Raw genomic sequence first — 17,124 nt, forward strand, 5'->3', positions numbered from 1 at the left:
ACTTCTTCCCTTCCAACGAAACCCTGTTTTGAATGTGTCCCACCAAAGACTACATTTCCCAGCCTCCCTTGCAGCCAGGTGTGGCATGTGACCTAGTTCTGACCAGTGAGCCGTAGGAGAAGTTGGTAAGGAGAGCTCATTAAAAAGGGGACCGAGAGCTGCCCATCTCCTCTTCCTCCTGCTTTACGCCTGGGATGAAGACATGAAGCTTGGAGTCTCAAGTTATTTTGGACCCTGAGGTGACCTCTAGGTTAGAGGCCAGGACTCAGGAGGGCAGAGCCAAGAGATATGTTAGTTGTTCCTGATCCCAAGCCAGTGGCCGGTAGTCCAAGGCTGTCTGGGAGACTGCTGACTTAACCCTTCATCTGCCCCGAGCAGAAGTGCATTCAGCTTTTCACAGCCCATCCAGAGCCTGTGACACCCACCCCCTAACACCTATGCCCCTACACACTCCCATCTCTGTCAATCTACCCCTGTCCCCCAGTTTCTTAGGCCAGAAACATGGGTGGCATCCTCTACCCCCTCTTTCTCATCTATAAGCCCCACGAGCAGTCCTCTAAATAAATCCCTAATCCAACCACTTCTCTTCTTTTCCGTCATTGTCCGTCCGACCGGGTTGCTGCCCCCTCCCCGCTGGGATGCAGCTCTGAGTCTCTTAGCCGCTCTCCCCTGCTTCCACTCCCCTCCCGGCAGCCTCACTGGTGCTTTAACAATATTAATTAGATCATGTCTCTGCCCTGTGGCTTCCTACTGACCTTGGAAAAGAATCTGCACTCCTTACTTTGACCTCAAGGTCGACCTTTCCACCCTCAGCTCCTGCCACTCACCCCCCCACCCCGACCCCCCGTCCCCGCCAGTTTTCAGATGAGGAAACCTGGCATGGTGACGAGCCCGAGGTCACGCAGCTCAGCGTGGCTCTACTGGGTGCCGCAGATCCCCCCGCCAGGAGCCCCCAGTCTGGAGGGAAACCCAGACAAGTGAGATGGTGATGAGACAGCAGAGCTCTTTCTCTCCTCAGGGCCTCCGCACATGCTGGTCCCTCAGCCTGGCTGCTCTTCCCTTCCCTCCCCACCTAGTTTACTCCCGATTAGTCTTTGGGCCTCACTCAGATGTCACTCACTCCAAGAAGCCTCCCTTGATTACCCCCAGCTCCTAATCTAAGTAGTTCCCTTGTCATATTCAACTGGTGCACTGGTGAGCCGGGGGGACAGGGCTGGGTGGGAAGAGCCCTAATTCGCAGCATCTGACAATGTCCAGGGTGTAAATACTCACACCACAGCCAATTTCAAGTCACCAATGTGACATCATTGAACGCGGAGTCAGGAAGGGATGTGTCAACTCCACGAGCCACGGCGCACCACAGAGGCAGGAATCGCCACTTACACCGTGCGTGTGTCTTTTCCCTGCTGGTCTGGAAGGTGTCGGCTGTGCTCACCATCACGTACCTGGGGTCTAGTACGGTGTCTATTGCATCGTGGGCTCCGAGGAAGGAATGGAAAGAAGGAAGGGGAGGTGAACCTGGAATTGGACATCTGTTTCCTCCGTGTCAGCCGGGGTTCAGCAGAGAAATGGAAATTCATTTTAAGGAAGGGGCTTACGTAGCTGTGGGGTCTGGCTGGGCGTGTCTGAAATCTGCGGGGCAGGCCTGTGAGCTGGAGACAGGCAGGAACGGCGTCCACAGGTGGAATTTCTTCTTTTTCAAGGAAACCTCACGTTTGCTCTTCACGTCTTCAGCTGATTGGATGACACCCACCCACGTGATGGAGACGACCTCTTTCACTTGAGTCAACTGATTGTAGGAGGAACCACGTCGACAGATGCATTCATAGCAATACCCACCCTCGAGTCTGACCTAATAACTGGGGAGAGGAATCTGGCCGAGCTGACACATAAAGTGACTGGCACACTCGACTCAGGTGAGGATTTTTTCCCTCTCTCTTGGAGGTCCCTGCTGTACTAATTTCTCCCCAGAGCATGCCCAGTGCATTCAGAGTAAGTACCTGGGGTGGCCGGTCACCCACGTCCAGGAGGCTTCCTGATGCACGGTGGGCCTGCATCCTGAGAGCACGGCCATCCTCTCCTCTCTCCCAGGTCTGGCAGGAGTGGCCCATCTGGCTGGCATGGCACCGGGGCTTTGGTATCTGTGTGCAGAGCCCCAGTTGGAGCCGACAAGGAGCAGATATGGGCAGAGACCAAGGTTCAGGGCTTTCAGGGTCATTGTCCCCACCGTCGGCCCCCCTCTGAGAGGATCCTGGACCCATCAGAGATTGGCGGCTTTTCCTTTCGTAGCCCTGAGCCTGTGAGGTCTCCCTGTCCTCCGGATCCCTGCCCTTCCTCCTGTAAGACCCTCCCCTGGGGCAGGTGGAGCTCATTGGCACAGGTTATGCTCGTCCAAGTCCACTCTTCTCAGTTTCCACATTTGAGGCCTCCTCACCAGGCAGCTCCCATCTTTGCGAATGCTCGGTCTGCCATCCGGGTCGCCTCCTAAGGTCTTGGGCTTCTGTCCAGGGTGATGCTGTGGCCCTGGTACCCAGAACCAGGTGAGAAAGGGCCCACCTCCTTGGAGATGGGCGGAAAATATTCTTCCTGTGTTAAGCCCGACACTGACACTGACTAACCGCTTCCAAGGTGATGAGTTATGCCATTTTCCAAGAGGAATCGGGCTCGGGGAGATTAAGTAGCTTGCCCTAAGCCACACAGTGGAGTCGGGACTGGATTTAGCCCTGATGTTTCAGGCCACTTACTGACCCCCCCCGCAGGTCTGCTCCACAGTGGAAAGAGGTGCATCAGGCTGTCCCACCTTAGACATGAGCTGGGCATAAACCCTGGGCCCTGGGGCAGCAGGGAGGGCCGTACAGAGCTCCGTGCCACTAGGCACTGAATCAAAGTCAGATGAATACGTGAGCCCTACTGGTCATGCAAAGTTCTGAGGACGACCTGGCTTCCCAGTAAATCGCTCTAATCAAGTTGAGTGATGGTAGCAGGCGGGACCATTGGGCACCTGGCAAGGAAGTGGTGTTCCCACCTGGGGATGCCTGAAGAATTGCTGATCTGCTGTCCTTGCTGGGAAGAGGATTTTCTGGAAGGAAGGGCTTTACAGGCTCTTTCTTACTTAACACAGCCATGAGGAACAACTGTCGTTATGCCCATTTTACAGATGAGGAGACTGAGGCTGAGGGAGGTTTTTATTTGTCCAAGGTCACACAAAGGTAAGCAGCAGAGGAAGGTCCATACGGCAACAAAACCCTTATTGTTTGAACAATATCACACAAACTCTTTGCAGAAGCTAGTCCCAAGCCCCCCCAGAGGTGATCTTAATTCCAGAGGAGGCTTGGAAATCCACACCCAAGCTCATAACCAGAATTTGATTCTGGACCCTATGAGTCAGCCTTCCAGGGCAGAGTAAGGGGACAATCTAGAACTGCAGCCTCTAACAGGATGGGGTCCATGCCTGGGTGCAGCTGAGGTAGAGGCAGGCTTCCAGCAGTGTCCCTCCCTTTCGGCTTGCTCCCCACTCCTGTCTCCCATCCTGGGCTCCCGACCAGGTCTGGAGTCACCTCTGCTCCCTACCCAGCCTGGGTCAGAGCAGCTGCAGCCTATACAGACCAATACAGGCCAACCTGGGTGTGCCCATTTCCAGGAGCTGAATGTGGTGCTGATAGCTGAGTCCCCGGGCCAGGCCTTGCCCAGGATGGAGCACCCCTACACCCCAACTGTCTTGGGAGCCCATTGCTTGGCCTGGCTAACTCCCCAGCCGTGGTTGGTCTCCACGTGCAGCTGGTGGGGCGTGTGTGGGTGGTGGACAGAGCCTGGAGTTTAGCAGGGTGACTGTGGGTGAGTCGTCTCCCTGGACCTGTTTCTTCCTAGCGTTATGGGTGGTGTTGCTGACAGCTGACATTCCTCTCTGCCGTGCACTGTGCTAATCACTTTACAGAGATAACCTCATTTATTTTTTATAAATTTATTTATGTATTTATTTATTGGCTGCATTGGGTCTTCGTTGCTGCGTACAGGCTTTCTCTAGTTGTGGCGAGCAGGGGTTACTCTTCATTGTGGTGCACGGGCTTCTCATTGCGGTGGCTTCCCTTGCTGCGGAGCACGGGCTCTAGGCGCATGGGCTTCAGTAGTTGTGGCGCACGGGCTCAGTAGTTGTGGCTCACGGGCTCTAGAGTGCAGGTTCAGTAGTTGTGGTACATGGGCCCAGTTGCTCCGCAGCACGTGGGATCTTCCCGGACCAGGGCTTGAACCTGTGTCCCCTGCGTTGGCAGGCAGATTCTTAACCAATGCACCACCAGAGAAGTCCAGAGATAGCCTCATTTAACTCTCATAACAACCCATAAGGCAGCTACTATTATCACCTCCGTTTTACAGACAGGAAACTGAGGACCAGAGAGCTCGAGTGACTTGCCTGAAGGTTACACAGCTAGTAGGCGGCCAAGCCAGGCTTTGAACCCAAGCAGTCTTCCTCCGGGGCCCACACTCTGAGCCCCTCCACTCCCTGTAACTCCAGAGGCAAACTGTGGTGGGAGGACCGTGGACGCGGTGTAGAGAGGAAGCCACGGCTACCTATCTGTACCTCAGTTTCCTCATCTGTAAAATGGGAAAGAGTATGTCTCCCTTACCCAGCTCCTGAAGTGAGCATTCATTCAACAAATCCTTAACAAGCAGGTACCATGTGCTGGCCAGGCAGGCTCCAGGAGCCAGGGGTGGAATGGTGAACAGCACAGATAAGCCCCTGCCCTCCCAGCCCTGGCATTCCAGGGGTGGGGACAACAGAGAGTGAACAAGCTAGCAAGAATATTCTAGGTCAGGTGATTGAGTGACGTAAGAGGTCTGAAAGCTCGCAAACCGCAAAGGTTCTATGAATGTCCCTGTCCTCCACCGAAAGGGGGCCCAACGTGTGTTAGGGTTGTTGCGGTTAATAAGATTTTATCCTTATCTGCCAGGTGTTTTTACCTGTACCACCTGATTTTGCCCTCCCCATGACCTGTACGGTAGGCTTTATTACTTCCGTCTTACACATGAGGAAACTGAGGCTCAGAGAGGTTAAGCAACTTGCCCAATGTCACACAGCTGGTAAATGGAACAACTTGAATTCAAAGAAACCCCCTGATTCTAAGTCCAGGGCCTCCTATGCCTGAAGGAACACAATATGTTACGGGACTTAAACACACTGAGAGTTCTTATTTTAAGAGTTTAAGATTCAAATCAGTAATATCTAACGTCAGGGGAGTAGAAGAATTCTTTTGTGCATTAGTTCAACCTTGTTCCAGGCTCCATCCCAAGAGCCCTGGGTGGGGGCCATGGTGGAGATGGGCCCCTGGAGATGAATGAGCTGTAGGTGGCCCTGCCATCCAGAAGCTCAGGGTTTAGTGAGGGCAGCTCAGATGGGAACCGGAATCCCAGTGGTGCTTTGAGGTGCCCCAACAAGTTACGGGTGAGCACTCTTTCCACACTGGCATTTGTTAAACACTTCCCATATGACAGGGCAGGACGGGACTGGCCCTGCATTCTGGTTCTGGGCCTGTCACTCCCTTGCTGTGTCACCTGGGGCAAGGCCCTGCCGTCTGTGGACATTAGGCCACCACGAGGGTGTGGGCTGCCTGGCACAGGGTCCTCCAGCCTGACACTGCTGACACCAGGAAGAAGGTGGGGCTCCATCGGATGTGTTGGAGGCGGGGCAGACACATTCCTCCCTAATGCTTGTCCAGAGATGTGGAGCCCTCACGGGGACAGCCTGGGTGTGCCTGTCACTCCTGGAACCTGGGACACTTGCCTGGGGCCAGGTCATCAGAAGCCAAGTGACTCTGAGCACAGGCTTTGGGGTCCAAAACCAGGGTCTGATTCCTGGCTCTGCCACTAGCCAGCTGTGTGAACTTGGCCAAGTCACCCAGCCTCTCTGAGCCTCAGTTTCCTCATCTATAAAATGGGAATAATATTTTCAGGGAACCTAGCACAGAGCCTGGTAGCTGAGCAGTCAATGAACAGTAGTTGACACTGACAATTATGAAGGTGGTGATGACAGAGGGTGAGACATCAAAGCTAACATTTATGAACACAACTATGTGCCAAAGCATATAGCTCAGGATAGCTACTCCATAATGGGGTGTACGTGCATGTGTATAAATATAAATGCAAACATGTACATTCTTATAACCTCTGGCTCGCTCTCTCTGTCCCTATCTATCTATCTACCTATCTTTATTTATCTATCTATGTAACTATATCTGTATATCCATAGAGAGACAGAGAGAGAGAAAAGGCGAGAGGGAGGGAGGTAGGGAAGGAAGAAGGGGAGAGAGAGAGAACAGCCACATTTGTGACTTCAGGGAGGGTAGCTGTCTGTCTGGGGATAAGGTCTGGACTGGCACTGAGTAAATACCCCTTTCTATATTTTAAGTTTCTTTTTTTTTTTTTAATTAATTATTTATTTATTTGGTTGCCCTGGGTCTTAGTTGCGGCAGGTGGGCTCCTTAGTTGTGGCATGGGAACTCTTAGTGTGGCATGCATGTGGGATCTAGTTCCCTGACCAGGGATCGAACCTGGGCCCCCCTGCATTGGGAACGCGGAGTCTTAACCACTGTGCCACCAGGGAAATCCCTACATTTTGAGTTTCGAATCATGTGATTGTTTTGCCTATTTAAGATCTCATTCAAATTAGACATATCTATTTATCATATTGGTCATTCTATCCTCAGGATGACCTGCAAGAGAGAGCTAGACGCCTGCCCACCTGGCAGACGAGGTGACATGACTTGCTCAAGGTGACTCAGCAAGGTGGGAAAGATGGGCCCTGAACCCAGCTCCGTCTTACGGGACTCTCCCGGGGCATCAGGTTGGTGGGTCTGAGCCTACAGCTCCCCGGCTGCGGTCAAGGGGCTGTGCTCTGCCCAGAGGACAAGCCCACACGGCCACTCCTGCCGGCCTCTGGCTGGGGCAGCACCGCAAGTGTCTTCGCTCCATCTGGCAGGCCTCACTGGCTCGGTGTGAGAACCTGCCCCACAGGCCTCAGCTCTGCAGGGGGAAGAAGTAAAAATAGCCGGGCCGAGTGGCCAGCGGCTGCACTGTGGGCAGCAAGGCACGCCTTTCCCATGACTTGGGTCCTGCAGAGCAGAGGACTTCCCTGAGCCCTCCTGTGTGCCGGGCCCTGGGTCGGGCACCCGGGAGGCAGCGCTGAGTCAGGCACAGCTGCCTGGGGCGGGGCACGTCCCGGGCAGCACCGTGGGGTGCGGGGCCTGGGAGGGGCTAGCACTGGCCAGGTGCAGTAGACGTGCAAGAGAGACCTCTCACCCAGTCACAGGGGTGGGGCAGGGAAGGCTTCCGGAAATAGGTCACATGGGTGAACGCAGGGATTAAGAAGAGGTGTGTGTATGGGGGCACGTGCCAGGCAGTGGGAACAGCATGGGCAAAGGCAGAGGTATGACAAGTGTAACCCATCAGGAAGGGCAAGTAGCCGGGCATCTGGGGGGTGGGGTGCCTGTGAGAGGAGGAGGAGGGTCTGGCTGGGGAAGAAGGCAGGCCCCATGGTAAGGGCAAGATGGGACTGTGGACCAATGGGGAGCCAAGGGAGGATGTGGAGCAGGGGTGAGATGTCGGATCAGCATCTTAGAAAGACTGCGGGTTCCTGAACTCAATGAGCCGGTCACCCCGAGGCTGAGACTCCACCGACCGTTCCCCGCGTGTTCCTGCCACAGGCGCTGTGGAGGCCTCCTCCAGTATCCGGCGCCTGCAGCTCTTTTCCTGAGGGCTCCCTCTGGCTGCCGGGATGCATGCCCCCTCCCCACCTCCTTTCACTCCCACCAGGAGCCCTGGCGCCTCAGGTGGGGTGACTGAGGGCCAGGTGCTCCCTGGCCACCGGTTCGGTGATGCACCTGAACTGGCTGCCTTCTCGCCCGTCTTGCTTCCCTTTTCTCCTGCCAGCCTTTCCTAGGGTCACATACTGTGCTAGTTGCCTGTCATTGCTATAACAAACGACCCCGAACATAGCAGCTGAAACAACACACACTTATTTTATTTTTTTAGAAAATTTATTTATCTATTTATTTATTTATTTTTGGCTGCGTTGGGTCTTCGTTGCTGCGTGCAGGCTTTCTCTAGTTGCGGTGAGCGGGGGCTACTCTTCGTTGCGGTCCGCGGGCCTCTCATTGAGGTGGCTTCTCTTGTCGCCAAGCACGGGCTCTAGGCGGATGGGCTTCAGTAGTTGCGGCGCATGGGCTCAGTAGTTGTGGCACGTGGGCTCAGTAGTTGTGGGTCGCAGGCTCTAGAGCGCAGGCTCAGCAGTTGTGGCGCACGGGCTTAGTTGCTCTGCAGCATGTGGGACCTTCCCGGACCAGGGCTCAAACCCATGTCCCCTGCATTGGCAGGCAGATTCTTTACCACTGCGCCACCAGGGAAGTCCAACACACACTTATTATTTTATAGTTCTGGGGATCAGAAGTCTGGCACAGATGTCCCTAAATCAAGGTGTCTGCACGATTGCGTTCCTTTCTGGAGCCTCTAGGGGAGAATCTTTTCCCTGCCTTTTCCAGCTTCTAGAGGCTTCCTGCATTCCTTGTCTCGTGGCCCCTTCCTCCATCCTCAAAGCCAGCAGGTCAAGTTCTTCTCACATCGCATCTCTCTGATCCATTCCTCTGTCCCTCGCCTCTTCCACTTTTAAGGACTCATGTGATTAGATTACTGGCCAGATAATCCAGGATAATCTCCCCATCTGTGGTCTGTAACCTTATTCACCTCTGCAAAGTTCCTTTTGCCGTGTAATGTAACAGATTCACAGGTTCCTGGGATTAGCAAGCGGACCGCTTTGGGAGTCGTTATTCTGCAGACCTCACCTCTAAGATAACCCATTTGCACTGAATCCTTGCCCCAAGGTCTGATAGGGGCCTCAAACTAAGAACCTCAAACCTTAATCCTGGGCCCCTCGCTCCCCTCCACGTGCCCCAGCTCTGGTCGACATTGCTCCCCCTTCTCTGGGAGTCTTGGCAGTTCAGCCTCCAACAGACATTGGGTCTTGCTGAACTTGCACCCTGAATTACCTCCTCCAAGTCCACAACCCCTGACCAAGGCCTTGCCCACAGCTCTTGGAGTCTCTCTTAAACCAGGACAATTGAGGTAAAAAACCAGGCAGAGAATTGGAGCAACACTTGGGATGGAGAAAAGGGCACAGCTTCGGTCACTGCCAGAGCTGGGTTCAAATCCTGCCTCCGCAGCTTCCTTGCTCTGTGGCCTCCGGAGACTCACTGGTCCTTTCAGAGCCTTGGTGTCCTCACCTGACAAAGGTGTGAGGGGCCGCAAGGGGTGGCTAAGCAGGTTAGAGAGTTGATGGTGGGAAGTGCCTGGCGCACAGTAGGCTCTCGGGAAACAAGAGCTGTTGTCAGGGACCAGGTGGCTCTAGCCCTAGGTGGGTACCATCTTTTTTATAGAAATTATTAATGATAAATAAATAAGTGCTTTGCTACCACCCTGAACTGCCAATCTGATTAGGGGCCGAAGAAGTTTGTTTGTTTCCTGGATGCAAAGAACCAGCTGATTTCTCCAAGCCTGGTGCAACTGACAATTATCCCAGACAACACTGATGCCTTCCAGAAGGTAGCTGAAATGTTGGGGTAGCATAGGAGAAGGAGGGGGCTCTTCAGAGGACCCACAAGCACCTTTACTTCAAAAGTGGGCCCTGGGCCAGCCACCAGGGTAATTAGGCCCGATGGTCTTGAGGTAGAAATTCTAAACCTCCTTGAAATGCTATAAATCAAGCCACACATGGGAAGGGTATCTGATTTTATAGCAACTTTCCCCTTCAGGTAAGTCTTCCATGGAACCATACGTACTCGTCTTTCCATTTGATGGTGGAAATAAGTTAGGTGATGGATTTTGATGTTTTTTGGCATTAAATTAATGTGCTGTTCCGTGTGAATATTGTTAGATATTCCCCTTGATCATGCCAATTGGATGGAATGTGGTTTTCTTTTAGCCTTTTGTTCAAAAGAGATGGATGAAATGGGAATCTCCACATGATTCCTGAGTGGGTTTCGTTGTTGTTTTGTTTTTCAAAAGCTGGGTTGAAGGAACATCTACTTTGCAGGAACAGCTGGGTAACTTTCTGCCAACTAGTTTGTCTGCAGAGACTTCTAGTGTTTTTCTCCATCTTCTTCCCCAGGGCAACCAGGACCGACCCCCTCGGTGGTTTACTTCCTGCCACCAGGAATGCTTGGGACAAGCCAGGAACTCAGCAGCAGGGTTGGGGGGGGGGTCATAGGAACGGTCACCAGGGAATTTGTGAACACACTGCCCCCAGCACCATGGATGGGAGAAGCCCCGTCACGTGGGAAAATACGTGACTGAGGGAGACCAGGCTTTGGAGCCACTGAGTCCCGTCCCAGCTCAGCCACTTCCCGGCTGTTCGACCGTGGGCAAGGTTGCTACTTCTCTCTGCTTCCGTAAAATGGGATAGCAACGGCACCTGCCTCGCAGGATTGTGCGGATTTGACGCGTCAACACATGTAAAGTCCAGAAGGGCACCCAGCACTCAGAGAGTACTCAGCAAATACCAGGCCTGCTTACGAGGCCTCCGTGGCTAGTTAAGCAAATGGCAGGGAAATTAATTCACCTAAAATATCAGGACGGGGACACCCTTTTGCAAATGAGGAATGAGGCTTAAAAAGAAATGCACCATGGCAGCACTGTTCACGGTAGCCAAAAGGTGGAAGCAACCCAAGTGTCCATCGATAAACAAAGTGGGTCCATACGATGGAATGCTATTGAGCCTTAAAAAGGAGGGAAATTCTGGCACTTTCTACGTGGATGGACCTCGAGGACATTATGCTAAGTGAAATAATCCAGTCCCCCAAAGACAAACCCTGTATGATTTCACTTAACAGGGTCCCTAGAGTAGTCAAAAACTCATAGAAACAGAAAGCGGAATGGTTGCCAAGGGCTGGGGGTAGGCAGCAGGCGTGGGGAATGGAAGTTATTGTTTCATGTGCACAGTTTCAGTTTTGCAAGATGAAGATTATGGAGATGGATGGTGGTGAAGGTTGCACAACACTGTGAATGTATTTAATACCACTGAACTGTACCGCTGAACTGTATACTCAGAAATGGTTAAGATAGTATATTTTATGTTACATGTATTTTATGGCAATCAAAGATTTTTCAAAAGGAAAAAGAAATGACCCAACTTGCCCAGGTCCTTCTGCTGGGAAGCGTGAGAGGCAGGATTCAGACTCAGGACAAAGTGACACCCCTCCCAGCCAGTGGTTCCCCAACACAAACCTCCCTGCCATATGTCTGTTCAATGGGTACAATTCAGGGGAAGAGCGTGGCGCTCAGAAAGAGAGCTGAATACTTTACTGAGGGAAAACACGAAAGGTGACCCAGGAGAGAGGAGCAATCAGGGGGCAGGAAGTCAGGAGGATGGGGTGTCAGGCAACTTCTGCTGTGTGAGCTTGGGCACACCACTCACCCTCTCTGGCCTGCTATATGAGGGTTAGGTCAGGAGGACATCCAGATCCTTCCAGCTCTAAGGTCTAGGGAGGGCCGAGATGAGATGCCCAGATACATGCTGACAGCTCCAACAGGCCTGAGTGCCCTCTGCCACCGGAAGATCCTTGCTGGGTGCTGGGAACTACCTTCTCACTTGGGTACCTACTGTGTACCAAGCTCTACTCTGGGCCAGGTCCCCGCCCTGGGCCTGATGTCCTATTGGGGAGGACAGGCAATAGACAAGAAAATAAACAGAAATAGAGCCTATGAAGAAAGAAACATGAATAATATGGTAGGGTTCCTTCATTGGCGGGGCCAATGTTCCCGGGGAGGGCGGGGAGGCAGCCCTCTGGTTGGGGCCCAGGAAGGCACCCTGGAGAAGGTGGCATTTGGGTCCCCGACCTTTGTCCCAGCCAACCAGAGGTACGAGAGGTAAAGAACTTGGGGGTCCAGTCTTGTGGGGAAGACAGACACGGCAACAAACACATCGCATATAACTACGGGGCAGGAGAGAGCGGGGCGGCAGACCACCTCACAGGAGATTTTCCTGGACAGAAGGGCACACGAGCAGGACTTTGGAGGCTGAATATGTTAATCAGAGCTGAGAAGTGCACCCAGGCTTTTTTTTTTTTTTTTTTTTTTTTTTTTTTTTTTTATAAATTTATTTATGTATTTATTTTTGCTGTGTTGGGTCTTCGCCCCTGCGCAAGGGCCCTCCCCAGTTGCGGGGAGCGGGGGCCACTCCTCATCGCGGTGCACGGGCCTCTCACTATCGCGGCCTCTGTCGCTGCGGAGCACAGGCTCCAGACGCGCAGGCCCAGCAGTTGTGGCTCGTGGGCCCAGTTGCTCCGCGGCATGTGGGATCCCCCCAGACCAGGGCCCGAACCCGTGTCCCCTGCACTGGCAGGCAGACTCCCAACCACTGCGCCACCAGGGAAGCCCTGCACCCAGGCTTTGGGTCAGGACAGGCTGGGCAGGCGGACGTTCCTGCCACCGAGGTCTCCCAGTCTGAGCTGAAGGGGCTTTAGGGATCCGCCACCAGTCCCACTTTTCCATGTGGGAAACAGAGGCTCTGAGAAGTAAACCACCTGCCCCTGGCGGCTTGCTCTGTGGCACGCTCTGTGCCATGAGCTTTACCTGACGTGTCTTCTCGCCTAAGGTCACCTCTTCCTGGAAGATGTCAGCTTCCTGTTAAGGATACTTAAGCATTGTCATCAGACTGTGACGTAATTATGGCACATAAACACACATATAAAATCCATTTTAATAGGCATCCATTATATCTATTCCCCCCTGTAAGCACCACAGTATCATGAGCTGTTAGTAACAATCCTGTCTCTTAGGAATGATCCAAATCGGACTGTAAATCTTTGGCATTCTCTGATCTTTATTTATTCATTCAACCAGTATTTATTTTGAGCACCTGCTGTGTGTGAGGTCCTGCGCTAGGGGCTGGGAATGCAGCAGTGCTCAAAGTAGACAGAGCCCTAGGGACTTCCCTGGAGGTCCAGTGGTTAGGGCTCCGCGCTTCCACTGCAGGCGGCACGAGTTTGATCCCTGGTCAGGGAGCTAAGATCCCCACAGGCCGTGCGGTGCGGCCACAAAATTTAAAAAAAAAAAAAAAAAAAAAGGTAGACAGAGCCCTGCCTGCCCTCCTGAAGCTTACACTTAGAGCAGAGAGAAGTGCCAGAGACAAATACATATGCAAGAAAGCACGTGATGATTAGTGCTGTGAAGAACAAAACCAGATAACACAGCTGGAAGGACAAGTGGTTGTGCTATTTTGTGACCATAGAAGATTTTTAGGGCCATAATGTAGTGGGTTGAATGGTGCACTCCCCCAAAAATATGTCCACCCAGAACCTGTAAATGTGACCGTATTTGGAAAAAGGGTTTTTGCCAGTGTAATTAAATTACAGGTCTCGAGATGGGTTCATCCTGGATTATCCAGGCGGGCCCTAAAGCTAATGACAAGTGTCCCTATAAGAAGGAGAGAAGACAGAGATACACAGAGAAGGTCACGTGAAGGCCCAATGTGACCACAGAGGCAGAGACTGGAATGATGTGGCCACAAGTCATGGAATGCCTGGAAACATCAGAAGCTGGAAGAGACAAGGGATTCTCCCTGAGAGCCCTGAGAGGGAGCATGGCCCTTGATGACACCTTGATTTTGGACTTCTGGCTTCTGGAACTGTGAGAAAATCGATTTCTGTTGTTTTAAGCCACCCAGTTGGCGGCCATCTGTTACAGCAGACACAGGAAACGCATACACATAATTTCTGCCTGAAGCTTGAACACGGTGAGGAAGTAATCACACAGGTGTGTGGGAGCAAAACATTACAGGTCAAGGGAATAGCAAGTGCAAAGGCCCTGAGGCTGACTGTGCAGAATTAGGGAATAGCAAAAAGCCAATATGGCTACAGCCGGGTGGGTGGGGGGATGTGAGAGCAGGTCAGAAGCAGCCTGGTAGGTGAGGACATTGTGGGAAAAGAACTTTGACATTTACTCTGAATGATGTGGGAAACCACTGGGGGTGTTGGGATAGGAGGGTAACATGACCTGATGTGATTTATAATCAGACCACTCTGGCAGCTGAGATGAGAGTAGACTGAGGGGTGGGGGTGGAAGCCCACTTGACATGACCCCCGAGTCAAATCCAATTCCAAAAGCATCATTAAGGTTTCATGTTTTAGTGAAGGTTCGATGGGAAAATAGAAGGGTCAGTTGCATGGCACAGCACCCAGCAAATGCTACCCTCTGTTCCCTTTAAACATCTCAGTTCCCTTCTGAACACATTTCCCATAGAAGCTACTGGTTCTCTCTCTCTCCAGGCAAAGTCTCTTATAGCCAAACAAAGCCTCCTGAAAACCCCGGGAAATGATTCCAGACTTTCTGATTATCATTGTCAACGTTATCTGCTTATGGTTCAGATTTGGTGCCAGACAGTGAGCAAGCATGTTACATAGATTATCTGTCTCCCTCTAAACTCACAACAACCTAGGAGATGGACACGATTATCCTCATACCCATTTTACAGATAAGAAAGCTAAGGCCCAGGAGGGGCAGGGACTGGGCCCAAGGCTATGCAACTGACAAGTGGAGGAGTCAGTCCCTTGAACTTGGGCGTTAAAGTCAATGTAACTTCAATTGGACTGAGGTTGGGGAAGTGTCCATATGTATTTGCATGGGTGTGAACTGGCAAAGGTATCCACCAGCCACCCTTTTCACTGGGTTTTCACAGTGGCCTTGGAAGTGACCAAGCGCAGCCAGGAGACTCAACAGTGGCCTATCTGGTACCAGGAGTTTCCAGGCCTCTGGGTATATCCCAGCTGATCGGGACTCAGGCCTCCAGACTCCAGCTGTAACCACCACCCTCCCTGCTTCCTCCTCAGGTTGTGGCTTAATAGATGCTCTCTTGGGACTTCCCTGGTGGTGCAGTGGTTAAGAATCTGCCTGCCAATGCAGGGGACACAGATTCGAGCCCTGGTCCAGGAAGATCCCACATGCCGCGGAGCAGCTAAGCACGTGAGCCACGACTACTGAGCCCATGTGTCACAACTACTGAGCCCGTGCGCCACAACTACTGAGCCCATGTGCCACAACTACTGAACCCACGTGCCACAACTACTGAAGCCCATGAGCCTGGAGTCCATGCTCTGCAACAAGAGAAGCCACCGCAATGAGAAGCCTGCGCACCACAACAAAGAGCAGCCCCCGTTCGCCACAACTAGAGAAAGCCTGTGCATACCAACGAAGACCCAATGTAGCAAAAAAAAATAAATAAATTTATATATATATAAAAAAACGCATTTGTGAAAAAAAAAATTAAAATAGGTGCTCTCTTTAGCCAGCCTTCAATGCTATTGTCCCAAACTTGCAGGGTTGGAGAGGTCCTTGGAGCTCAGCCTGTCTAGACCGTAGTAAGTGCTTCAATATCTCTTGCAAGATCTCAGCTAAGTGATCAGGCCACACACACATACTCCATTTACAAGTTTCTCACCACTACTGAGAAGGTCAGTCCCATCTTGGGACACCCATGGCTGTTTAAAGTGGACAGAGCACCAGAAGGGAGAGTCGGTTTCCAATGCCGGGTCCAGTCACCTGGACAAGTCACTTCAGCCCTCTGAGCCTCAGCGTCCTCACCTGTTAAATGGGGACTCGTGGGGCGGTGGATGAGGTTGAAAGGAAATAGTATAGGTGAGAGTTCTTTGCACAGAGTATGTACATAGTAGGTGCTCAGTAAAAGCATCCATTGCTCACAGTCCAAATATGTACAACCTTCCTGCAGGCAATTCCAGGTACAGGAAGAGTTCTGAATGCTCATTCCCTGCACCAGGTATGTTTTTTTAAAAATTATTTATTTATTTATTTGGCTGCGTCAGCTCTTAGCTGTGGCACGTGGGATCTTCGTTGCAGCGCGTGGGCTTCTCTCTAGTTGTGGCGTTCGGGCTCCAGAGCGTGTGGGCTTAGTTACACTGTGGCATGTGGGATCTTAGTTCCCTGACCAGGGATCGAACCCACGTCCCCTGCATTGGAAGGTGGATTCTTAACCACTGGGCCACCAGGGAAGTCCCCCAGGTATGTATTATTAACCCTCTCTCACAGATAAGGAAACTGAGGCTCAGTGGTCACCCAAAGTCAGACAGCTTTGGCCACAGTCTGGCTCTTGGCACTATACAAACTTGCCACTTCCCATGAGTCTGAGATATGGTTAGAAGTCAAGGGCAGAGGGTCACCAAGAGGAACTTCCTTTTTCTCACTCCTTCGCAGGCGCACACATGGCACTGACAACTTTGCAAGGGAGGAAGCAGGAGCCCTAAGAAAGGACGTAACTTGCCCAGGATCACCAGCAAGTGAGAGCCGAAGCCTGGCTCCTTCTTCCGGCACACGGCTCCTGAATGGTGGCCTTGCCTTGGGGACATTTTTGAACTGAGATTTGATCTGGCACCCGGGAGACCTGAGACTCCCCGCCCCATGCAAACACCTCCAGAACATGAAGCGTATCATAAGTGCTCAATCCAAATGTGTTGAATAGGTAAATGAATTATTCCATAGCACTCACCATAGATTCACGGCTCCCACCTACACTATGAATAAATTCCAAACTCCTTGCCATAGCCTACAAGGCCAGGCTTGATCTGCACTCTGTTCACACACACACACACACACACACACATCCCACCTCTCCAATGTCACCTGGAATCCTCCAGCCATGCCAAACTGCTTTCATTTTCTCAGTGCACTATGACCTCCCCTGCCTCAGGACCTTTGTATGTGCTATTCCTCTGCCTGGAATACTCCCTTCAACCCTTCAACCTACCTTCCGGTACTGATCACAAAGACCTGGGTCCTTTTCATTTTCCAAACCTCAAGCTGAATATCACTTCCTCAGACAAGCCTCTTGCTGATAAAAGTCTAAGTAGATAATTAAGTAGATTCCCCCTGTTTGTTTCTTCTTAGAGCATTTAACAGGTTAGTAATGACATATTTCTATTTTTTTTATAGTTGGTTTCCATACTTAGATTGTAAGTTCCACGGAGCCATGTTCGCTTTACTTACCAATGTGTACCAGGAGTCTAGCACAGTGTCTGCCAAATTTGTTGAATCAATGGACAGAAAGATGGGAGGGAAGAAAACAGATTTGGGATT

This window comes from Balaenoptera musculus, chromosome 5, assembly GCF_009873245.2.
Source record: "Balaenoptera musculus isolate JJ_BM4_2016_0621 chromosome 5, mBalMus1.pri.v3, whole genome shotgun sequence".
In the NCBI taxonomy this organism is placed as follows: Eukaryota; Metazoa; Chordata; class Mammalia; order Artiodactyla; family Balaenopteridae; genus Balaenoptera; species Balaenoptera musculus.